The sequence below is a fragment of the Lygodium microphyllum genome, chromosome 13 (genome assembly GCF_053477565.2).
Source record: "Lygodium microphyllum isolate KBCC chromosome 13, Lygodium_microphyllum_v1.1.10, whole genome shotgun sequence".
NCBI lineage: Eukaryota > Viridiplantae > Streptophyta > Polypodiopsida > Schizaeales > Lygodiaceae > Lygodium > Lygodium microphyllum.
Genome location: NC_141147.1, coordinates 16,555,156 through 16,582,667, shown reverse-complemented (window position 1 = coordinate 16,582,667; position 27,512 = coordinate 16,555,156).

Here is a 27,512-nt window from a genome sequence, read left to right as displayed (position 1 = left end):
TAGAGTAAAGAACAGTGTCTCTGCTTTGAGACATACTAGAACTTGTATTCAGCCCAAGTTGAACTTCCTCATGCAATAGCAAAGCAATCAGCTCATCCCAATCAGGGGATTCAGCTCTCATAGAAATAGATGTATCAAATTCTTTATACTCTTTGCCAAGTCCATTCAATATCACTACAATCATATCATCCTCAGACCACTGAAGATCCAATGGTGGCAAGCTGATCTGTTGTGTTCTTGATCTCTGTAGTGTAGACCTGAATGCTTCTTCCATTCCTAGACATGTTATTGAACTATTGCTTCAACTGAATCTTTCTTGCATGTGTTACATTTTCATAATTCTTCATGAGTATGTCCCATGCATCCTTTGGGGATCTCCAACCAGTAATATGTATAGCCATAGCATCTGATATACATAAGGAAAACCAATGTAACACCGTGCATGCTCTCTCAATCCATAGCTTATGAGCCCTTTTCTGATCATTTGTCGGATTCCTTTTAGGTATTTTAGGTTTAGCCTCATCACCTGTACATCAGTCCCAATAACCTCTGCCAAATCAAAAAATTCTTCATACAGAACTTCCATAAAGCAAAATTTTTGTCGTCCAACTTTTCTCCCACAATTTGAGTGATATTGTCAGTGCCTCGAGCATTTGCCATAGTTGCAACTTAGGTATTCAATGACGTATACAACCTGTAAGTATCTGACTCCTTTTCCTACAGTTCAAGACCAGTTTCTTGCTATTCAGGATAGTTTCTTGCAATCCAGTACAATTTTCTGCAATTCAGGACAATTTCTTGCAATTCATGACAGTTTCCTGCACTTTAGGATAGTTTCATGCAATAATTTTTGCACCAAAGAAACAGGGTATTTAAGCCCTTTATAACCTCAGAAACATCCACAAGCATGTGGGATAACCCGTAGGTGTTTTAGTCAATACATAGACTCTGCAAGTACTATATCTCTGTCTCATGTATTTGATGGGACCTAAAATGGACCGGCACTGGCTATAGCACTAGCCGGACCTCTGACATGCCCTGCCATCATACGTACAGGACACATTGCCCTGCCATTGTACGTACATTTTGCATTTGTATTGTGTTTGTAGTCCAACCCTTAACCTTCTCAGACTCATTAGAGGGAGACCCTGTACATTTTGGTGTAATTCACCACATAGAATAACATAGGAGGCATCCCTTGGGGCTGATTGCCATGGCCCCATTGCGACCCTCCTACACCTTGGGGATTGGCCCCTCGATGCATCCCTAACACATATAACACATACAAAACAAACTCCGCTCTTGGTACCAATATTATATTGTTCAGGAATGTACCAGTCCTCACTTACTTATCCCCTTGGACCCACCATCTAAACTTGCAACTTGGGTGCCTTACTCTCTCTAGCATGGGTCATTTATACTTCAACCAATTGTTATGCATGTCAGGAATAGATACCATGTGTATGATTCATGCAATGGTGTATGTCTTATTGTGCACAAACAATTATGGTTTGAAATCAACCTATGTGTCGTGCAAAAATAGCCCTTTTAATGAATTTCCACTCATACGAAATGCTTTGTTGTAGGGATCTAGCACCAAGGCAAACATCGTGCTGCTAGATCCATTATTTCCAAATAAATGGTATCCTAGATGTTATGCATAAAGAGAACAATCAAACTTTGTAGTACTTTAGCACTTAAACTATTGTATAACATCATCCTCCCCCTCACCGTTTAAATTTTGCTGCGGTGCATAGGTGTAGAGGTTATTTTATGTCTTTTTTGTATATAAAAGCAATAAATACGCACTTTAACACAAAGGAAAAGGGCCAAACTGAGGCTTAACCTCATGCTTCAGCCCCGTTAGACATTCACATACATAGATCTTATTTTTTCAATTTTTTCGAACGCAAGAAACCTATTATTTTCCATTTTTCTCTATTTTTTCTATTTATTTTTAATAGAAAATAGGTATTTTCCAGTTTTTTTCTAATGATCATTGGAACTAAAACTCAACATTTTTCCTCATTGTATCCCATGTCCACTCATTTTTCCCCACTCAAAATCAAAGAAACTATCAATTTCCATCAAAATTAGTGTTTTTCAGGTTTTGAAAATTTATAATTGATGTAAATCAATACAGGTTCTGCATAACAGTGATTGCAGCCCTCAAACATAATGCAAGGAACATTCTAATAAAATTTCAGCCCATGTGTACACCATTTAGACCATGAACGATCAAAAACAAGCAAAATTCTTTCATAAAATAAAGCATACCGCCTTTTTGTGTGTTTTGGGTTTTTTGAATATTTGATTGGGACTGTGAATTGACCAACCAGCCATGGATTTCAAGCATAGATCTTCAGCCTTCAGCCTCCTCAGCCTCTTGGAACAATCCGGTGCCTCCCGGACAAGCATCCATCACCCGATTCTCTTCTTGATTCTTGCCACATGAAGTGCCTCTATGCAAGAGAGAGAAAGAGGAGAGAAATACTAGATCTAGATCTTTCTGCATAGTGCATCATTCCTTGCACGGTCTGGAGCGATCGGAGGCGCAGAGAATCTTCACCACAGCCAGGAGGGTTCCTCTCCATTTGCCCAATCAAAAAATGCAAAAAATTTGGGGAAAAATGGGGCACCAAAAAACTGACACCCCCCCCCCCCCCCCGGTGGCGTTTCATTTCTTGAGTTTTTTGCCAAGCTTAAGGTTTTAAATCCAAAGTATCTAATTCATGACTTCTGATTTCACACTTCCAGCAAATGGGTTTTTCAGTTTTGAGGGGGCAATCGACATCGGAATTGAGATCCGTCTGGATGAGTGGTTCCATGACGTTGAAATCTACAAAGCTAGGCCCCATCCCACTCTTCTTGGCTTCCAGATCCAGTAGCTGCTTCACAACCCCGAACCTTGGGGGGATTAAATGGGGGATCAAACGACCTCTGAATGGAGATCCGAGACTTGCGTTGGATTCCTAACGTTGTTTTGCATCTAGGAAAACTCTAGCTCGACCATCCGCCACCGTTTGATTTTCCATGAAAATAAGCACTAGCGCTTTAGGGACTTGCCGCCTAAAATCGTACTGATTGCCACCATCGCCTTCGACAAAGTCTATTTTTTCCCTAAATTTTGGATTTTTTTTACTATTTTTTAAGCACTTCTGGGCATCAAAAATCATCTATCAGTATTCTTACTGTAGTGAAGAGAATATGCAATCTAAAACTTGCAACCTGACATTCAGGAAATCAACTCCTTTGAGATCCTAAGTGATAAATGATGCTATTTTCTTCAGGAGTGTAGAGAGGCAATGTCATATACTGCATTTAATGTAAATGACCAACCAAGTAGATATCAAGGCATTTATTTTATCTCTAGATTTCAATCCTCAATTGCATCCAATGCTCTCTTTAGTCTTCCAAGCATTTAACATACATATGTCAAGTCGTACAAATGATAGGAGCTCCAAAATGACATGTAATGCTTTAGTAAGAGACAATGTTTGTTATCTACATTTAGTGACAATTTCCAACCATTAAACAATTCAAGATTTGAATATTTTTCACCATAAAATCCCAACTCAAATGCATGACATCAAGTCCATATGACTTCCCAGCATATACATATGCTTCAATGGTACTCCTGAACAAGTTTGAGAGCTCCAAACTCATGTCAGAGGTGCATACATGCTGTAGGTTGTCTGTTTACAGTAGATCACTGTTATTTCAGATCTGTAATCAGTTCTTCAAGCTCCTTGATGAGCTCTCAATCAAGCAATGATGCTATCACCTATTGTTTATTGCAATAAACAGCCAGTCTGCAAAGGTCTGTGCTGAATATCTCAAAATCTGTGAGAAATTTGAAAAAAGTTTCTTATGCAAAGTTGTAGATCACGTCAAAACAGTCAGGAATTACAGGGCTTTTCTCCAAAAACCATTTCTATGGCAAGATATAGCTTTTCCAAAAAAAACAAGTTGCATGCACAATCTCCTTTGATGACGTTTTCTTCATATCTAATGTCTTGATGTCAAATTGGCCACTACCAAGCCTTCAAAGCTTCAGGCATTCAAGCTCTGATACCATGTTGGAAGAGAGGGAGATAGACAAAGTGGAGCAGAAGATGAGCCTCAGCTCATTGTTGTTCTTCTTCCATTATTCTTTTATCATACACATTGAAAGAGACTTACACACATAGGTATGACTAACCAAGACTAATTGTGGTTAAGTCACTGACTACACCGACTTATTGAATGTCACACACATGTACACTTGTATCCAGCTAATGTCGTCACACACATAAAGATAGACTAACTGAAGAGTAACGGGAGCTTGATGTTCTAACAATCCCTTCCTAGAGCATAGATCATTTGTCTATCTTCTAACCTCTTCAGGGCATACATCTAGCCTCTATGGGTAAGTATCATTTGCTATTCTCAACACCCCCCCTCAAATGATAAGTCTCTATCCTTGTTGGCTCCCCCCTCCCCCCTTACATGATGACATGGCCCGGGAGACTAGCTCTTTGGCAGCCTAGTCAAATTAAGGCTTGAAACTTTACATTTTGGTAAGGGTTTTTACATCCACTCTAGGAAACAAGATCCACTACAGAAAATTCTTTGTTGTCTACATCAAGAATTTCTTTATCTTCTTCATTTTTCGTTTGCTTCTTTGGCATCTTGTGGTGTCGTCCTCGATCTTCTCGGTCTTTTCTTCATGCTCTTCATCTTTGACTTCTTCTTCATTATCTTGTGCCATAGTCTTCTTTGTGAGGTTCTTTTTCTTAGTGAGTTCGAGATGGTTACAAATAGGTACATTGTTGTGGCTTGACATGACATGTTGAACCATTACATAGATCTTGGGATACATAGGTTTTGAAGTTCCATTTGGCCTTGTGAGGTCCTTACACTTCTTTGGGCATACAAGATGGATACGTTTTTCTTTGGATGGCTTTGGGACTAGCTAGAATTTATGGCTTGGTATCACATTCTTTAATCGTAGGAGTTTGCTTAAATTCTTGAAAGACTTTTCTATCTCTTCAAGACAATGGTTTTTCTGCTCTCTTGTCCATCCCTTAGCTACTTTGTTTAGTCTCTCCTTTATAGCAACCAATATTTCCTGGAGATATATGAAAACTCAGATCTAGGACATGGCTATGACAGAAGCTATGGAGGTTGAAAGAGGAAGAATGAACTCATTAGGGTATTAACATTGACAAGTCAAATTGTCACACAAGTGAATTAGGTTCCAAGATTGAGACTTGGACTCATAAACACAACTTGTGTGTGGACAGTAACACAGACACTTTACTAGAAAGAAAACAGTACTATCATTACTTAGAAAAAGAGTGCAAGTACAATGCTTTATAGGAAACTGAATGGTAGCACTTCTCCTACTATGCATATGGGATTCTAGTCCTAAGCCCTCACTACTCCTTACAAAGAGACTGAAGTAGGTGTGATTGCAAACATCTCAACAAGATCACCATCATACTTATAGAATTCTAGTTCAACACTTCCAAGTATCTTATCAGAAACTTGCTTTCCTATTATCTGCCCATTCATTCTTTCCAAGTGAAGTTTGCATAAGACTTGTTGGCTTTCATATCATTTGTTACATATACGAGTTCAAATGCTGACTTCTCTCTCTTGATGGCGAACTAGACCTTGTATATACTGCTTTGGCCAAGATCGAGTTTACACCAGAATCATCTGCCTTAAGACTCTCCTTAATGATGGCCAGCAATGCTAGCACTCGGGGTGTCCCCTTGTCCACTAGAATAGTTAACAACTCCCTTGCTCATGTCTGCAGAGCCATACACTTGAACCTGAAATTTCCCTTCAACAGAAGTAAGAGGATTGTCGCAGCCTATTCCGGGATGTCTCTCGCATTTTTGCTTGTTTGCACAACCAGAAGCTTCACCAGTCTCCGAACTACATTTAGCTTAAGAAGAGCGATAGTTCCATCAGAGATTGCTGCAATGTTGTTGAGGATCAAGAGGGCTGTTCTTCCCAAGTCACACCTTTCTTCAGATTGCCCAAGTGAGCAAACTAACGCAGGTGTTTGCTTCTGATGTGCAATCTTATATACAATCTTACAAAGCTCATCTTTGCTGTACTCCGATCCCAAATCAAATGTAAAGAGAGGTTGCAAGAAACTTTGAGCTTCCAACGACCTGCTGAAATTCATAGCCTGAAGATCCATTTTTTATTTCCACCTATCAGCAACCTCTTTGGTGGACTTCTTAGCACTAACAAAAAGAACAGGCTGGAGTTTCTCAAGGGCCTCTAAGAGGAAAACACAAACATGGTGGTCAACAATAAATGGATCCTTGGAGTTTTTCTCATCTTGCTCATGGTATCCTTCCAAGGCTTGAAGCATCAGTTGAGTAGGATCTAATGCCAACTTGAATGATGTAGTGAGGTCAACGCTGAGCTCAATGAGAGTATTTCTATGTTTTGCAAGGAAATTGTGCAAGCCCGCAAAGTCCATGTTCTGAAAGAAAACTTTAAGTTCCTAGCAAGGTTTGATGGCAACTTCTGCAATAGTGTTGTCATGTTTTACAATCTTTTCTGTAGCAGCATTATGATAAATATTCATAGAATTTTCTACAATATCATGGTCAGTTGCAAGCAAAGCTTGCAAAGAAGAAGAAATCACACCACTAGCTACCTGGCTCAGCCATGGCTATGATACCATGTTGAGAATCATGGACCTAGAACTAGATGAGCTATGGTGGACACAAATAAAAAATTTGATACATGATTAGAATGAGAAATTGTAACTCAAGTGAATTAGGTTCCAAGAAAGATTAGCTTGGACTCATAAACACAATCTTAAGTGACTCAAACTAATTGTACCATTTCATTGAAATGAGCTCCAAGAACATGCTTATATAGCTTTTGAGTAGTATCACTGTCCTCATCGTGCTTATGGGATTTCGGACATCTCTTCCTAGAACATACATCATTTGTCTATCTTCTAATCTCTTCATGGCATACATCTAGCCTCTATGGGCAAGTATCATTTACAACTCTCAATAGAAACAACCTTTTTGGGAGTAGGAAAAAAGTTTTCTTTAAAAACAAAAGAAAAAAAATCAAAACTATTATTGGAGAAAAGGAAGAAATTCCCTCTCATAACAGACCTCATTCCAAGAAAAGATGGCACACATCCTTAGATGGGAAGCTAGCTATGGAAAAGGTGGTAACACCCCACAGTCCAGGATAGCTGAATCCATCATTGATATTTCAAAATCAGTTTCAAAGCCACCTCCCCCCTTGATGCGTGGAATCTTGTAACCCCATCAGTGCTTTTGACTCCTACAATAGACAACAATTCCCATATACAATCCAAGTTCTAGAGTGTGGCTACCTCCCTGGGTACAGCTCTTCATCAACCAATACAAGTTGACATCATGAAACCAGTCGAAGCCAATCTTCATCAATAACAAATCAGATGGGGATGTGAGTATGGGCCCCCCTCTATATTCATTAACAAAGCGTGATACTTCAACAAATAAACGTGCCTAAATAAATATTAGCACCACGCTGTCGCAGTGCATAGGGTTGAAGGTCACCACAGGGGTTTGGCAAGAGAAGAATGTATGGGGGTTCAAGAGCTTAGACTTCGGAGATGGTAGAGATAAGAGAAGGGTTGAAGGTTTCAAGCCAAGTTCTTGAAGATAAGAGACATCAGGGTGTAGGTAGATTCAAGGAGAGGAGTAGATGGAAGAGAAGGGATTCAAAGAGATTGAACATGTAGAAGAATACTCCCAAAAAGAATTAGAAAATATAGAAGAATACTAACAAAGATGAAGCCTGTCAGTTTCTTTCAGCATTATGAGAAAATATAACTCTAATAGACAAAAACTTGTACAAAATAATGCATTCCTCTATGCTGCTCAGATCAAGGGTAGGGCAAGTGACTAGTCCTTGCCCTTTATATCCAATAGAGAGGTGTGATATATGAATGGAGTGTTGCACACATGGGATGGGCCTTTAATTGCACAAAGCATAAATTGTTCCTGTGCATGGCACTATAAGGATCCTTGGCCTTCCTTCTCGCACCGTATGTTGGCACAGGCTGGGATGCACTATTGCACCCTCAATTGTGCACAAGGCATACAACCTTCGCACAAGTGACGGTGAGGATTATATCAATGGGGTTCAAGAACGGGTTGTCCTTTTGTATCTATCAACAGAGTGTGAGATTGAGGGGGGTTGAGCATGATTGATTTCCCTTTTATCAGCTGAGAGTTGAGGATTGCGTAACGTTATGACAATTAAAGACATGTACGTTCTCATTTCCCTATGCACACACGAAACGTGCCTCCTTCATCATTAATACCCCACATCCCTCTTTTTGGCGCACTGTACGATAAGGCTCCCTAGCCTTCCTTCTTGCACCTATGCTAGATGGATTAGGAAACATTGGTGCACCATCAATTGTGCACATTGACATACTCCCTCCGAACCATTTCTCTTGTCTATTTTTGAATTGGGTGTGAGCTCTGAGTTTCAATCATCCTTCTTGAGTGATGTGAGTTAGGGGGGACGAGTGACTGATCTAACATTCCAACATGAGTGACCGTCGAGATCGAGTGCTATGTACCTCGCCATCAACAATTCACTAAGCCTTCCTCAACAAAGCTACCTCCATGGGTGCTGCTACATGGTCCCTACCATGTCGGACAAGTGTGATTTGTCGAGCTGTGGTATCTCCCGTCAACGACTCCCATCCTTCATGTGACAGCGACGGTTTCTCTTGACCATCTGAAATTCTTGGGCTAAGTTTTTCTGACCTTATCCCTTTTGATTACAAGTGTCTGTCATGTTTTAAGTGTGGGGACGTACATGTATGGATTGTGGTCAAGTGTTAGGCCTCTGTTGATTAGTCAATCAGATCTATTAAGGTTTTAAGTGTGGGGATGCGTCCTTGCACATCTTTTTATCATACCTTCATGAAAACATCCCTGTCGGATCATTCAAGCATACCATGTCCTAATTTCACCTTGATGGGTTCCTTACCCACCTACCCATCCCATTTTCACCCTGCCTTGGGGTCATTCCTTGTTCGTTTATCTTTATCCTTTATTTTACTACTTTTACATGAGAACACACCCTACATTCACCGCAATTAAAATTTGACCCTACCGCCTTGTTTATCCCTTTGAATTGGCCACTTTTCCTTTTTACAACCCTCATTTTCAAGCCACGGTTCATGAGTTATTACTTTTTGAAGAATTTTTTGCTAACTTGACGTCTTTTCATGCGAACACGTCTTTTTTACATAAGAACAATGATATGATGTGAAGCCATGACCTACACCTTTCCCTTTACCTTTTTCCTCTTAGTACCCATCATTCTGATGCACGGTTTATCCATTATCAAATTTTTTATATTTTCGGGTATTGTTGTGGATGTTTTTGTCCCTTTTTCCATGTGAGACATACCATGTAGCTTGAACACTCCTTCCATGAATTGGTCGACTACTTGCTTTGCTGAAAATTATGTCTTGGTTGGAATAAAATGGATTGATTTGGTAAGTCTGTCCACCACAACAAAAATGCTATTCCAATCGTGCCTTGTGGTAGGGAGGCCCGTAATGAAGTCCATTGAAATGTCAGTCCATTTTCATTGTGGGATAGGCAATGGCTAAAGGAGACCGGCTGGTAGTGCCCATGGAAGTAAACAAACCCTTCTACAAATTTCCCATGAATCTAATGTCTTTATCCAACTAATTTAATAGCCTTGTCTAGCTTGCTCCCCTACACAACTTTTCTTTTTTCTCCAATATGTTCTGGCTTATCGATTCTATGTTATTAATTATTATGTGTATTTTCATGCATGTTTTTTCTATTTTTTCCAAATGAATGTCTCTTAATGCCACCGAAAATTTGTTTGACTTGATAGCCATGTCCCACAGGTTTCCATGACACATTTTCTTTTCATTGCCCTCTATTATGATGCACGGATTTTCTCATATTAATTATTGACTCCATTTTCGTTCATATTTTTTATGTTTTTTCCATGCGAACGTGCCCTACCATCCTCGGAACCGATTTCTACCTTTAGCACCATGTCTAGCACTTCCTTAGGGATATTTTTTGTTTTCATTCTTCCTTGTTTTGACTATTGGATTTTTATTCCCATTTGAGGGTTTGTTTTTCCTATGCGAATGGATTTTATCCCTTTTGGAACTACATTCTGATGTAACAAGCATGTCGGCCATATCATTCTAGATATTTTTCCTTTTGTGTGTCCGTTTTGGCCAACAGATTTTTTGATATTAATTTCTATGTGTGTTTGTAAGCCTAGTTTTCTCTTTTTTTCCATGTGAATGTCCTTATTGTTCCCAGACATCCCGTTTCACTTTTCTGCACTCTTCCTCTAGTCTTATGGTTTCTTTTTTCTTTTTACTGTTTGTTCATCTGGTAATCGGTTTATTCGTTATTAATTTTTATGTTGATTTGCATTTGGATGTTTTGTATGTTTCTATGCGAACACCCACACTTTCACGATTTTCCACACGCCAACACATCCATGATGTCATTCTTCTCCTATGCGTATGCCCCATCCACCGTGTCGACTCCGTCATCACAAAAAAAATTACCCCACGCCTACGTACTTGTGTGAGATGAGGAGGGAGGTCTTCATTTTTTTAAAAAAACTCCCTATATAACACAACTTTTTAAAACAAAATTTAATTTTAAAAAACAACCTTTTTTTCCCAACCCCAACCATCACCCCCCACTTCCCTCCTCTCTCTGTCCTCTTTCTTCTTCTCTCTCTCCCTTTCTTTCCTCTCTTTCTCTCTCCTTGCCCCTGTGTACCCCCCTCCCTCCTCCATCTTCTCCTCCCCCTCTTATTCTCCTTCCCTTCTTTTCCCCCCCTGCCTCCCATCTCCTCCTTCCCTCCTCTCTCCTCCCCTCCTCTCCTCCCTCCCCTCTGCTCCTTCCTGTCAGCGCCGCCCTGCAGGGGCTGCCTGCCCACCAAAGGCCGTTGCCTCCATACGTGCCATCGCCACCTCCACTGCACGAGCGATGGCCACAGCCATCTGCCACCGTGCCGCCCCATTCTGCGCCCTATGTCGCTAGCCCCATTGGATCGTCGACGACCACCCGCGAAGCTGCCCACCACCAGCGACAATTGCGTCGTGCCATATGAGTCGCCGTCGCCCGCGCTGTTCGATGTCGTCGCCGAAGATCGCCGTTGCCGTAGCATCACGTTGCTCGAGTCGCCACCCTTGCGTGGCCGTGCTCGTGCCCGCACCCTCCCCGTCCTCTTGCGGGCCGCAAGCAAAACCCCCATCGACATCCCCTCTAGGATCTCCTCACCCACCCTACCCATCTCCCCCCCCCCCCCCCAGGTTACATTCCAACTGTGGGGTTGAGTTTCCATCTCTAGGTTTGGTTGAGGCAAGGTGGGTTCCTCTAGATAGATGCGAGGTTCATGTCCTTGACTAGTTTTTTGGTCACATGTAAGTTGGTGAGGAGGGGGATCTACATTGGACATGTCGTGATCCTCACGTTCTAGTATAGATTGTCTAAGGTGTGCTTGAGCTTCTTCAGCCCATCCCCTTACCTATTCTATGATCTCCATTTGGTGTCTTAGGTTAGGGGGTATTTCCCTATCTTAGCACTTCCCTTCTTCTCAAATTTTGGAGGGTTTTCATGTTCTGCATCAGGTACTAGTACTTGCCTTCTTGATGTTAGTGTTGTAGCACTATCGCTCTTCAAACTAATCTTCTTTTCTGCTCTTTTCTTCTTCTTCTTCTTCTTCTTCTTCTTCTTCTCGCTAATATAAGCAACATCCACATTTCTAGGTCCAAGTATTGACACCCTATCCTATTTGGCTTGTGCCCTAGTCATCACATTAACTAGTATGGGTGTGGTGTCATCATCAAGGGTTTCAATTCCAAATAACCCCAAGGGCACTAATGGCATGTTCTAGCCACTTGTGGATGCTTTTTTCTTAGGGAAATTTGCATATAAGTGTGTGATACCACACTCAAGGCATTGCAACTTGGCTTTGTCTTTGTTAGCCTATTTCTTCTCAAGGCACTAAGTGGAGATGTATATTGGATGACTGCAATTCCAACACACCATTGGCTCATGTGACTACATTCCTCTAGACCCTTGTCCTCTTCCTCTACCTAATGTCATTACCATGATGGGCATGTAGTCTATAAGAATAGGGTTTCCCTCTTCATTATATGAGATGTAGGGGTTTACATAAGGCTCCTTCTTGAGTGGTTCCTCTACATAATGCACAAGAGCATTGCTCTATGGCAAGGTAATTATTGGTGCTGGAGGCCTAGGCATATCGATTAGATTGATGTTTGTGTCCCTTTCCTTTATCTTGCACTTCAAATGTTTCTTCTTGCTACATATGGTGGATCTTTCACTATGAATAGTGACTATTCCTAACAAATGTGTGGCATTGCTACTCCTTACCTTTAGCGGATCGTCCACCCTTATAGTCTCATCAAATACATTTGCCAATACATCTCTTTGTAGGCTCAAGTTGCTAGCTAGGGCTTTGTACAACTCCTCATTTTTTAATCCTATCAATAAAGAGAGTTGACACAGCCCTAGGCATAGGTCTCTTAGGTTCTGGGATCCTCTTGTAGAGACTTCTCACATGAGTGATGCAGTCTCGAATTTCCTCCTTATCCTTCTGGCTCACATTCATGAGCTTGATGATTAGATTATTAGAGTACCTAGCTTTTGAGAAGTGTTTGATGAAAAAGTTCTTGAGAGTGTCAAAATTATTCCTTTCACTATCATCAAGGCTTGTAAACCATGTTCTATCTTTTTCCCCTAGACACAACCCAAAAGCTTGTGCTCTCTTGTTAGCATCCATGAGGTTGTTTGCCTCACAGACCTATTCAAACTATTCAACAAAGCTATAAGGGTCATCTCCTACCCTGTACTTGTCGACTTGCTTTGCGATTTGTTGTATTTTGCTTGGCTCCTAGCCCCTAGTGCTACTCCTAGTCTCGTCAAGAGAGTGGTGGCTAATGCAACACTTCCCTTCTCTATGGAGGTCCTATCCAATAACCTCTTGAGAAGGAGTTCCTAGGGACTAAGGTTAGCATTGGATATCTCTACCTCTTCTCTAGTGACGTCCCTCCAGCCAAATCCAAGATGCATTGGATATGACCCAAGTCTATCTCCTCTCTTCGCTTGTCTAACCTTTGATTTCGCATAAACCTTGCAACTTGCTTAATGATATCCCTACCTAGCTTTCTCCCATTCCGCCTCTAACTCAGCCATGATCTCTTCTTTTTGTGAGTCCTTCAAGGTAGTGTAATTGCCAAGGTTCTTCTTCAAGGATCGACCTCCCTTCCTTTATACCAATTGTCCTCTCTCTTTCCATAGGCTTACAAAGCCTTCAAGTTATCCAAAGTTTTCACTATGGTGCACTCATGAAGTATGTAATGCAATATCGTGTTTTTCCTTGAGTGTTATCCCTTCTCTCATTTTTCTTTGGTTGAGTTGTGATGTTTTTGAGTTATAGGGTCTCTACTTGACTATTGTGGTTCAAGACCTCCCTTATTGGTCCATTATGATCATGAATTTTCCAATCCCACTTAAAGGTTCATGTTATGAAGAGTCTTTGGTTTCAAGAAGGCCTTGGATACTTGCCTCAACTTTAGTGCAAGTGCTTTGCTCTTGTGTGGTCAATAACACGAGTTGTAGTGGAACTTTCCTTCTTGAGAGGTGGTTGCTATAGTACTTCCAAAGTCCTATAGCACCAACAAGGCATTTGCACAAATGATCTGACTTTTCAAGTTTGGGTCCTAACTAGAATACTAGGTTTCTTGGCAAAATTTTCCACCCAACTATGAGATTGTCACTTATGGCCTTGAGATTTGTGGACAAGGTATTGTGCTTTAAAAAGGCAAGATCTTGGCCCTCAAGCCCTAGAGTTTTCAAGATGGGTCACTTATTTCATGAGAGTTGGGGAAACTTCAAGTAAGTTACTAGCATCGCAACCCTTGCAACCTACCCTCAAGGCAACTCTAGTGTTTTGCCTCTTGGACTTAGCTTGTGACAAATTCATACTTAGTATGACTTGGCTAGTTGCTTGGTTGTCTTGACTTGCAACCCCCTTTGTGAATTATTGTTCCTTTGGCAATCTTAGAATGTTTCTCGACAACTCTTAAGGAAGGTGTAACATTGCCGTAGGGTTTTCACACTAACTTAAGTTAAAGCCCCCTCAAATGATGCAACTCAGGTTTCGTGATCACCAGGGCAAGCCTAGGCTTCTCTAGGTGGAGCTCCGAAAGGAACACCAAGAAAATAGGGAATCTATTGCAAAAAAATCTATCTTGTATCATTAACAAGCATCTTTTTCATATTTTATGTGGCTGGAACAAGGAAAAGAACACCAGGAACAAGAAATCTTCACATAGCTTCATAGAAACAATTCTTCCATAGCTTTTACTTGAACAAAATTGATTGTGCTCTTTATATTCTTCATAGAATTCATCAAGATACCACTAAAACATAAGAGAATACACCAATTTCAATGGAAATCATCACTTAGCATTCTTCTTTAGCGGTTCCATAGCTTTCTCTCACAATTTCTCACTTATAAATACATTGTTTTGCATAGATTGGCTCTCTCTCTCTCTCTCTCTCTCTCTCTCTCTCTCTCTCTCTCTCTCTCTCTCTCTCTCTCTCTCTCTCTCTCTCTCTCTCTCTCTCTCTCTCTCTCTCTCTCTCTCTCTCTCTCTCTCTCTCAATAGTACAATGGGATAATCAAGAATAATCATCCATAACCCCTGTTTGGTCATGGATACTCCTCCTAAGAGGTATGTCTTGTATGAACGGTCACCAAGAACACTACAATGTCCCTTCATAGCTCAACAGTGTCACTTTCACTTGAGTCTTTAACAACTACTTCTTCCACTTATTTGAGCTATTTTGAACTTTTATTCATCTCTTCCCAAGGTTGGAAATCTTTCCCAAGCTACACATTCATTCCACATAGCACTTGTAGAGGCATATAGAACATAACATAACATAATAAAACAGGGACGGAGGCTTTACGGATGGTCAACAAAGGGTTAACAAAAAGTCATCAAAAAGTCTTTAGCTCAACTTAAATCATTCAAAACTATCAAGAATCAATCAATAAGCTTCCAAAAACTCTCAAAATCCATCAATCATTATTCCATTCCCTCATACAGAAAGAAAACAGAGCAAAACAAAAGCTTAACAAACTCAAACAGAACAAATCAAACATAATTAGAACATCAACAAGAACATGTCAAAACGTCATATCTCCACTAAAAAATATCATGAACTTCTCAAACCTAATCAACCTCAAGCAAAAAACTCCCAAACACTTCCAAATCCATTAATCAACATACAAAATCCATCAAAAATCAACCATTCAGTCCTAAAAAACAACAAAAATCCCTTTAAAAATCAAGTCATTTCAACCCATCAACATATCCCCACACTTAATCAAGGAGCATCCTCGCAACCTAGGAAAAAGATAATAGAATTTGAAAATATAGCTCAGCTTGATCTTCTTCAGCATCTTCAAGAAAGACCATCCAAGTACAACCCCAACTCATAATATGTATCTCATAAAGACATGCAATGAAAGGAAAAGACCTTTATCCATTATTACCACTTAGAAAGAGAAACTCACAAAGGATATAAGAGGTTTGTTTTCATTCCCCATAAGCATCCATCCCGCAGATAGAATTAGGAACCACCATCAAATCAACTTCTCAATTAGCTTCATCTTTATCTTCAACTCTACGCAAGAGGGATAAAACACTACATATACACCATAGAAAATATATAAAACTCACATGGACACAAGACAATGTAGTCTAAATGGCACATGCTCCCAAAAGCTAAAGAGCAAGGAGAAAGATTTTCATTAAAAAGGATTAGTACATCCAAGAGAGTGTCCATAGGCTACATAGGATGAAGATATTTTTTCTTGAACTTCATACTCAACTTAAGAAATTTTAGACTCTTATTCTCATCCAAAAAATGGAGAGACACATTCTGGAGAGACTGTAAGCAACACATCCTTTCCAATAGGATAATAAACCTAGTAGGAAAAGCTTGTGCAAAATAATACAGAATATCCATCTAAGCAACAGTCACATTCACATTCAGATTAATCATCAAGTTTGAAATACTCTTCCTAGTATTTAGGTGAGGCTGTTGATGCATAAAAGCAAGATACCAACAAAAATGAGATGCCAAGCATACCAAAGTATCCTCAAAAGAAGGATGTGCTCTAGCAAATTGAAGATATGACGTAGAACATTGCGTAGAAGCGTCCCAAGAACTAGGAATGATAGGTCAATTAAACACTGGTCCTATCAGAGAATCATTCAATCTCCACTGCCATCGATGGAGGATACCAATGTTATGCCCAAGGGTATCCATCACTAATTGTGGAGGAAGGTTAATATAATTAGATAGAGATGGTAAAGGGATAATAGAAGAACAATGAAGAGGTGGGTAAGATAAATCATAGAATGAAGATATTTGAAGGGATAATGAGGATGGGAAAGAAAGGAAAGAAAGTAGAAATTTCTGAAGGGATTCTACTAGAAAAACAAAAGGAATAGGTAGAACAAAAGAAGTAGATTCACTAGGAGTAGGTGAGGATATAGGATTAGCAATAAATGGGCATATAGTAAAAACTAGAATTTGAGGGAAAACAACACTGGTAAAGATAAAAGAGAGATATTATCTAGCTTAGATTGGAGGATAGGAATATACAAGGCTAGTCAATAAGAAATTAAGGAATAAGATATGATATCATGAGGGTCAAATGGATAGATGGAACATAAAAAATCAAAAGCTGAAAAGAAATCCTTAGTGAATAAAGGATTGTTAGCAATATGGTTTAACTATTGGGATCTCAATGGCTGAATATCTAACTTGTGAAAATCTTGGATAGATGGAGCATCCAAGAGAGGGTCGAAAACATCATCCTCCAAAGGAGGATGCCAAGCATAGCCTTTACACCACAATGTCTGTTAATGATAATTCTTCAGGCCATCAACCAAATTCATTTCAGTTGAATGGACATATATGATGATAGCCTGCAAAATCACATCTCCTAGATAAAGGTTCATGTCCTCCTCATCAAGGATGTGCAAATCTCCTCAGAGATACATAAAACATAATAGTTGAGCTTCATGAGAGATCAACTCATCAACAAATCTGTCAAATATTGCTTTGAGTAAATTTGTTGACCACATATTCTACCACTCACCTCTAGAGGTTCTAAGCTCACATTACTCAAGGAGATTTACAACGCAAAGTGCTGCTATTGATACTAAATCCAGAAGGATGATGGAGGTGACACCAATTCAGCATAGTGGTCAAAATCATCCTGGACACAATTCATACACTGATGAAGGTGCTCTACCTCGGTAAAAAATCTATCACATAGTTTAGCCTTCTGTTGCAAATGATCTAGCTCTCTTCCTTAGACAACAAAGAAGACATCATGGGGGCTGGAGGAGGAATAGAAAGAGTAGCAACTTTCTGATTAAGTTCATCAATAAACTTCTTTTGTGACTCTACAATTTCTTGAGAATGTTGCAACAACTAGCCCTCACAAATACCAAGCTTACGAGCTAATTCTATTATTTCCTCAAGAGCAGCATCCTTCTCTTTGGTTAAGGACACATTCACTTCCTTTAAAGTGGCAACCTTAGCTTCTAATTCCTTAATCATGGCCTTCTGTGAATCCATCAAAGCCATAGTTGTAGTCATTCATGCATAGATATCACTCAAAGTAATCTTGGAATAGGTAGAGGATCAAAAGGACCATGTGTGCAGTGCTTCTTTCGAATGATTCTGGCAAGGGGTATGTCCACTAGATCTGAATCGACTTCTATCGGAGGAAAAGCAATAGGTGGAGGAGACTATTGTGGAAGTGGAATAGGATTAGGCACAGGAATTCCACCTAGGGGAGATGCCAAATGAATTATTTTCTGTAGAAAAACCCTATACACGACACAGTAATGAGTTGACCTTTTGTGACTCACTAAAAATGTTGATCTATTTTAGCCAACAAAAAGGTTGTCCGATTAAGCTTAACCCCTTCCAAGATACTGATAGTGTTCGTGAGGAGTTCTTGGGACAAACTCTTTGAAGCAGGCTTGCTTGTCATAAAGCGGTCTTGGAGGATTTGGCATAATTACTTCCATAAAGGAGAGGAGGATCTCTATAGTGGATAATAATTGATTGCCACTAGGCATAAGGGAAACTTCAAAAGGTAGGAACAAGGCCTCATTGACAGTAGTAGGGAATAAACAAAACTGACGGCCATAAACCAAGCCTGAAAGCTTTTTTTAAGTCTCCAAGAAAGAGTAATAGAGCTTTGCATCCATGGGAGGGAACTTCAAGGCCACAAAGAGATGAAGGCCAGCCTTTTGAATACAATTAGCATCCAAAAAAAGAGAATAATCATGAACTGGTAATAGTACATGATGGATCACAATTAGGGGAGTGGAAGAAGATGCCATTTAGACCACACTAGAGTATCCGCACACACACAAAACCAGGAAAAGGAGGAAGGATTCCTACAAAACCCACACATAAGACCACTGCGATAAATAATAGGGAAATCAAAAATAGCAACAACAACACACTGAATGGACTAGACTAGATCTCCCCAAGTATTCCACATCCTATGAAAAATTCCACATGACCTATGCACATGTGCGACCAAAAGCTTCATGGGATGCATACATACAGTCACCCAAAAACCCCATAATCAAACACTCTAAAGAAAATAAAATTCCATGTATACCATATCCCAAACACAATATAGAAATCAAGACTAAACCATAGATTCTGACCATCACAATAAATATAGATAGACAAGATTTTTGTCCTTAACAAAGAAAAATCCCAATCTCTGTAATTGTAAGGCATATACATATGGTGCGGTGAAGTGGATGAGTGAAAACTACATGACTCATTTTTATTAAATGATCAATTAACCACAATTCATTATTAAATTATTCCATTAATGCATGTGAGTTGTATTCAAAGCCCAACCCCTACTTAGACTGGCTTGACTAGACTAGACTAGGGGTCTCTACAAATGTAATTCATTTTTAAAAAGTTATATGATTTGTGGCACAAAGTGCATGCATGTGTGACTTTGGGGGGTTCATTATTAATTACAAACTAAACGTATATATAGTGCATGTGCACGTGCACTTGTGAATGGATTTTTAAATTACCAAATTAAGTGGGTTATCATGCTATGTGCTCATGCAATGGCGGGGTTCCTTTTATAAATTAACAGCCAGTTCTCTTTAATTAGAAATTTGGGATGTGCATTCTATTTATTTTGGGGTGCAACAGTCGGTTGATTTTTAACTACAATTACATGTGTATTACGGTGCATGTGAAGGAGGAAAAGAGAAAAACCTTGCAATCTGTGGACATCTGCAAGGTGTGACATGCAAAATCCCACTTTCCAAAAATCCCAAAAATAGGAAATTCCTTGTATGCAAACAACAGGGTGACTAAGTGGTAGTCGACCTCTTGTAAGTTACGAAAAACTGAATACTAATCTAAAAATAACAAGGACAAAGAATTGTTTGGCACTTGGATAATTATGTGTTGGGTTTTTTTTCCTTTTTTTTCTCTCTTTATTTTTTAAAAATATATTTTCATAATTGTGTCATTATGTGTGATAAGTTGGGTTTGGTTTTGTTTTCTTCTTTTTTGGTTGATTTTGGTTTTTTTTCTTTTTGTGAATAAATAAATAAATAAATAGATGAATATGAGTACCCACATGGTAACACAAATATTAGAAATATAAAAATAATTTTGTTGTAATTTTTTAAAAAGGTATATAAACAACCAATTTTGTAAATTTTTGCAATGTCTCATTGTTGAAGTTGTTTTTTTCTTCAAATAAATCATTTCCAATATGTTTTCTAAATTTTTATGTATTTTTGATTGATCATAATCATAATGGAAATTTTTTTGAAATTTATTTGGTTTTTTCTTAAAATTTTAGTGAATTTTTATGATGTGTTTAAGTTTTGTGCTTTTTGTTTTTCTAATATTGTGATATTTTTCTTTTTTTATCGACATAGAAAATACTTCAATTTTTCAAAAAATATAGATTTTTTTGTACTTTTTTAATTTTATTTGGATTTTTATTTGTTTGTAGATAATTTTTAATTGTATTTATGGTTTTTTAATTAAAAGAGTATGGTACCCAATCATGAACTGCATGGGCTATGTGTGAGTAGCTGCAAACTCTCCACCACGTGGACAAACTGCACTCATGTCCTCGCATGTGAACGATCGCTAGCATAAATGGGCTCACGAGGTTCAAAACCTCGCATGCAAATAAGACCTTAGGAGATATGAACATGCATGAGACGGCGAAATAGTGGGTGGTCATGCATGAAAAGAGAGAAAAAAAAGAGAAGACAAGAGAAGGGGGGGGGGGAATAGAGAGGGGTAAGGTAAGTGGTTTGTATTTTCCTCTTTTTTGTTTTTTTAATTGTCCTTTCTTGAAATAAATTTAAAAAAATTAGGTGTGTGGGGTTATGTTTTGAAAAAAAAAAAGACACGCACACACACACACACACACGCACAAGGGGGTTTTTAAAATTATTTTTTGTGTGTATTTTTTGTTTTTTTTTTTGTTATCACAAGATATATATGTATTTATGTATACATTTAGATATAAGGAGGGGTGTGTTATTTTCTTTTTATATAAAGGAAGGGGGGTTAATCATTGAAGAAGAACCTTGGCAATTACACTAGCTTGAATGCTTGAAGGACTCACAAAAAGAAGAGAACAAGGAAGTCCCCTAACTCACCTAAAGGCATAGGCAAAGAAACAACAAAACATCTATACACACTATGATAGAAAAAAATGAACGTGTTGATAAGACCAACGAGGGTCATGAAGGCAACACATCTTAGCACTTGGCACATTAATTCTCTAAGACACACAACAAGAGTAGTGTGACCTTCTAAAGGGGATCAATAGGTTCTTGAGGTTGCTAGAAATCATTAGTTTCGTTGAGGAGCTTGTCAACCAAGGGCAACTAGAGATCATGGCAGGGACGAGCTCTAACATGGATAGTTTAGAGTTGGATGCTATGGAGTTACCTACGGATATCTAGTAGCTAATATCACCCTATGACCAACACACACAGGTTGAACATAGAGGAAGGGATGTGCAAGAGATCATGGCTGAGTTAGAGGCCGAATGGGAGGAAGCTAGGTAGGGATATCACTAAGCAAGTTGCAAGGTTAATGCAAAATCAAAGGTTAGACAAGCAAAGAAAGGAGATAGAGTTGGGTCAAATCCAATGCATCTTGGATTTGACTTGAGGGACGTCAACTAGAGAAGAGGTAGAGATATCCAATGCCAACCTTAGTCCCTATGAGGTTATTGGATAGGACCTCCATAGAGAAGGGAAGTGTTGCATTAGCCACCACTCTCTTGACGAGACTAGGAGTAGCACTAGGGGCTAGAGGCCAAGCAAAATACAAATCATCACAAAGCAAGTCAACAAGTATAGGTAGGAGATGACCCTTCTAGCTTTGTTGAATAGTTTGAATAAGTTTGTGAGGCAAACAACCTCATGGATACTAACAAGAGAGCACAAGCTTTTGGGTTGTGTCTAGGGGAAAAAGGTAGAACATGGTTTACAAGCCTTGATGATAGTGAAATGAATAATTTTGACACTCTCAAGAACTTGTTCATCAAACACTTCTCAAAAGCTAGGTACTCTAATAATCTAATCATCAAGCTCATGAATGTGAGCCAAAAGAACAAGGAGGAAATCTGAGACTGCATCACCCATGTGAGAAGTCTCTACAAGAGGATCCCAAAACCTGAGAGACCTATGCCTAGAGCTGTGTCAACTCTCTTTGTTAATAGGATTAAAAAATGAGGAGTTGTACAAAGCCCTAGCTAGCAACTTGAGCCTGCAAAGAGATGTATTGGAAAATGAATTTCATGAGACCATAAGGGTGGACAATCTGCTAAAAAGGTAAGGAGCAGCAAAGCCACACATTTGTTAGGAATAATCACTATAATCAGTCATCGCCCCAAATTTGGGAGCTGAAAATACACCAAATTTTGGGTCATTTTCAGCATGCATCGATTGACAAAGGGGCCGACAATAGCATACTTACATATTATGATTGGACCAAAATCAAGCAAACCTACTTAGCCCCTACCACATACTCAACCAAACTTTCTATTAGGAAAGTGTAGAGTCATGATCACCATCAAGATTGAAAGCCTCCCCACTGTCATTTTTTATGTACTTCCAAATGCTAAGGGGGTGGGATAGGAAACACTATTGGAGGAAACCTTCAAGTAACAAACTCAATGCAATGTTGACTACGAGACCCAATGTATCCATCTTGCTCTCAAAAATGTCAAATTTGTTAAGAAACACGAATCTAGAGCAAGGTTAGCTATGGAGGCCAAAAATCATAGACAAGAAACATTATAACTAAGACTAGACAAGATTCTTACTCAAGTGAATTAGGTTTCAAGATTAATTAACTTGGACTCATAAACACAATCTTGAGTAGACAAAGACATAGACTGAAAGTGCAAAGTACAATAGCATTGCATTCAAATGATTGTCAAGTACACTCTTTTATAGTTTAGTTGCAGGATGGTACCACTTTTCCCTCATTGTGTCTATGGGATACAGTAAGCTCTTCTAGATTGCTACATGTTCCTTTCCTTACTACTCCATACAACGAGGCTATCATAGGAGTGTGTGTGATTGCATATTTCTCAACATAGGAGGCTATCATAGGAGTGTGTGTGATTGCTACATGTTCCTTTCCTTACTACTCCATATAACGAGGCTAACCCTGCTATCATAGGAGTGTGTGTGTGATTACATGTTTCTTAACAAATTTGAGGCTATCATAGGAGTGTGTGTAATCATACAACGAGGCTATCATAGGAGTATGTATCCATCTAGAGCAGGGTTAGGTATGGAGGTCAAAATTTATAAACATGAAGCATGATAGCTCTATGACTAGACAAGACTCTTACTCAAGTGAATTAGGTTTCAAGATTAATTAACTTGGACTCATAAACACGATCTTGAGTAGATAAAGACATAGATTGAAAGTACAACATTGCATTCAAATGATTATCTAGTACACTCTTTTATAGTTGCAAGATGGTACCACTTTTCCCTCATTGTGCTTATGGGATACAAGGTAGCTCTTCTAGACTATTGCATGTTCCTTGCCTCACTACTCCATACAAAGAGGCTATCATAGGAGTGTGATTGCATATTTCTCAACAAAAATAATAACGACTGTCATCAAGGGGGCCTAGCAGCCAATATTGCGATGCCACCAATTTTTTCATTTGCCACCAACTCTAGTGAGGGGGTGAACAAATAGTGAATGAATTACAACAAGATTAGAAGAACAAATCAAAACTAGTAATCAAGGTAGCCACCTCCTAGAAATCCACAGCAAGTATGTTCCCAAGAATAGGTCTTTGATCCACGAAACTTAGGCCATGAAACAAACCAAATCTCAAACTCACTATTAAAGAACTTGATGAAACAGTTGTCATTATGGCAAATAAACACATGCGATGCTGTGATGAGTCCCAAAGGCATTACTACATGCATAAGGATATTATGAAGGAAACTATTGTTGAGATAACAAGCTCAACACATGTAGACATTGATGATGGACCACCTAGTTAGATGGGTCCACACGTCTACACTTAGCACGTCAGTGGTCATTATGACTCACACATGGCCACTGACTCATTACTTATTATATTCAGGTTGTTACACCTATTTACAGCTGGCATAGTTATAGCGCCAGTCGACTAGTGTAGTCGGTTATTCATTGTTTGACTTAATAGCCCACTTTCCTTTATGTTGTACCTTATCTATACTTTGTGTACATTGTAAAGTGTGTGGAAGAAGAAGAAGAAATCAGCAAGAAAACGTTTTGGCCTCCATCTCTCTTCTTGTCTCTTGAGTGAGCTTCTCCTTGTGCATTGTGTGTGTGTTCGGCGCAACATCTTGTGCAAGTCCCCCCACCACGCGATTCTTGACATGGTATCAGAGCCACGGCACTGAGAGAGGCTGATTTTGAAGGTTGAAGCGAAGGAGAAGAAGCAAGGTTTGAGCAAGCAAGCCACGGGAAATAAGCTCTCCCATTCTTCCACTCTCTCTCTTGCATAGTGCCTGTGGAGCCACCGGAAGCAGGGTCGAGCAAAAATCTCAGATTGCAGTGAGATTTGGTGTGCGCAAAGAGCGCTGTGTATTCTGCAAATTAGGCCCCTTAGGACTTTCCCGCAGTTATTTTGGGCATCTGAGGCCGTTTCAGGCCCCGTTTTAGAGCCGCAAGGTTACGGACAGTAGTTTCAGGGTACACTGTGACTTCAACTGTATCAACCGAAAGTGGGTGTGTAGGTTACAGATTTCAGATCTGTAAGTTCAAAGGTGTTTACCAGTGAGTAAAAAAAAGGTTTATCTGCAAACTGGTTGCAGATTGCATGTATTATTGAGCAGACAGTGAAAAAGGCTATCTGATGTATTGTTGTGCACTACAGGTCAAAGGTTGCAGAAGATTCGCTTGCTGTTTGGTATTAATTTTGTGATAATGGCAGAGAACAGTGGAAGCCCCATCATTGAAAATCTCGACAAGAACAACTACCCTTCATGGAAGTTCCGTGTCATGAACTTCCTTATTGGAAAAGGCCTCTACGAGTTTGTATCAGGTGAAGAAAAGGAGCCGGAGGTGAGTGATCCTCCATCTGCAGAAGAGACAAAGGCACAGAAGGAATGGAATGCAAAAGATAAAAAGATCATGTATTGGTTGTCTGCAGTAATTGACAATAATATGCTGGGACACATTAGAAATGCAGAGAATTCATATGCAGCTTGGACCATACTTGAAAGTATGTTTTCTGTAAATACAAAGGCACGAAAGATTCAACTCAAGCAAGAGTTGAATACATTGAAGAAAGGGAAGATGTCTATCAATGAGTATGCACTGAAGGTAAGGAGCATTGCAGATGCCTTGCCAGCGATTGATGCAATGCCCGATGATGATGATTTGATGTCGTCTACCTTGGGTGGACTTAACAATGAAAAGGCTTGGAAGTCTTTTGTAACTTCCGTATATGTTAGAAAGCCATTTCCAGATTTCGATGAGTTGGTCTCCCTTATGATCACTGAAGAGATCAACATGCAGAGTGAGACATCTGAAAAAAGTGGTAAACAGGTCCAAGCCTTCTACTCCAATTCAGGAAGGGGACGTGGCAGGTTCTCTTCAAGAGGTCGTGATATAGGACATGGTAGTGACAACCAGCAAAACAGATTGAATCAACAATTTGGCGATATACAGGTATCAGGAGGTCGTGGTAAATTTAGAGGTAGGGGGAGCTTTAGAGGAAGAGGTGGATGGCAGAACAGAGGTTCTAACAACTCTGGTATTGTGTGTCACTACTGTGGCAAAACAGGTCATATTGCAGCCCAATGTTATGCTAAGAAAGATGATATCCACAGTGATAAGCAAGGAAACTATGCATCGTCTTCACGACAGAATGAAGAAAAAAATGAACGTTTGTTTGTTATGCAGCATATGCTAAATGCTGTTACAGGAAAGGAAACACATGATGATGTTTGGTATGTTGATTCATGTGCATCCAATCATATAACCAGCCATACAGAATGGTTTGGAGAGATGCAGGATTTGCAAAATGCAGGTTATGTGCAGATGGGTGATGATTCATGCCACCCAATTTCACACATTGGAAAAGTTCCCTTGTCCTTGCATGATGGTAAGACAAAGAGTCTTTTAGATGTATTACATGTGCCATCTATTACAAAGAACTTGGTGTCAGTCGGTCAAATGGTAGAGCAAGGGCTGCAAGTGAGATTTAATGCAAAGGGCTGCTTTGTAGAAGACTTCAATGAAAAGTGCAGGTTAGTTGCAAAGGGAAGTAGAGTTGGACGTATGTTTACTTTGGATGCTGGAATTCCTACTATGAATGCTGCTATGTATGCTAAAGGAAAAGGTGTTGTTGCAGATATTGAAATTTGGCACAAACGCATTGGACATGCAAATGTACAAAGGCTGAAATTAATGCAATCCAAAGGGTTGGTTACAGGTTTGCCTACGTTTAGAGTTGCAGAATTTCATAAGGTATGCGAAGCATGTAAGTTTGGTAAGCAAGCAAGACAACCCTTTTCACATGACAAAGATGTAAGAAAAAATATCCTTGATGTTGTGCATACAGACATTTGGGGGCCTACACAAAATGTATCTCTTGGAGGCAGTTCATACTTTGTCACATTCATTGATGATTGTTCTAGAAAGCTATGGGTATATTTTATGAAGGAAAAGAGTGAAGCTTTTGAGCACTTTAGAACTTTCAAGGCTGCAGTTGAAAGAGAAACATGCTTGAAAGTAAAGTGCTTGAGGTCAGATGGAGGGGAAGAGTACCTCTCAAATGAGTTCAGTGATTTTCTGAGGTCTCATGGGATAAAGAGACAGTTCACATGCAGGTATACCCTATAGCAAAATGGGATTGCAGAAAAAAAAAACAAGCATATTGCAGAAGTTGCACGCGCCTTGATGACTGAAAAGAATATGCCTAAGCATTTTTGGTCTGAGGTTGTTCATACTGTTGTTTATATTATGAACAGAACTCCCACAGCTGCAGTTCATGGTATGACCCCCAAAGAATGTTTGATAGGTAAGAAGCCTGATGTTTCACACTTGAAAGTGTTTGGCTGCATTGGGTATGTTCATGTGCCAAATGAGTTGCAGAAGAAACTGGATCCAAAGGCTGAAAAGTGTGTCTTTATTGGATACTCTTTAGAGCAGAAAGGGTATCGCTGTGATAACCCTGTCACATGTAAGTTCAGAGTGAGCAGGGATGTCATCTTTGATGAAATGAGTAGTTGGTATGCATCTAGTGGTGATGCATTCGATGATGATGATGATCATGACACTCATGTGCAGGCTGAAAAGCAAGAATCACGGACTCTTAGTGGACCAGAGACATCATCTGGTAGTCCTTTGTCTGGGAGACTAAGGAGTACCTCTACATCTTTAGGTGTTCTTAGTAGCACTATAGGTAAAAACAAAGGAAAGAATAAAGTGTCAGATGGCATTGATGCAGTCCTTGATGGAGACTCCAGTGGCTCAAAGAGCTTAGATGATGAGCTTGGTATTCCTTCTGTCAAGACACCAGGTGTACAGAGAGCTCATAATAATGTAAAGGCTCCATTGAGTGATCCGGTGGTACACAGATCTAGCAGGGTCAAATACCCTGTTAAAAGATTTGGTCTTGAAGGTTATGCAACTCACCATTATGCTTATATGGTAAAACTAGTTGAGGATGTTGAGCCCACTTGTTTTGAGGATGCTATTAGTCATACTCATTGGGATGCAGCAATGGATGAGGAGATGGCTGCATTAGTGGCCAATAATACTTGGGATCTAGTATCATTG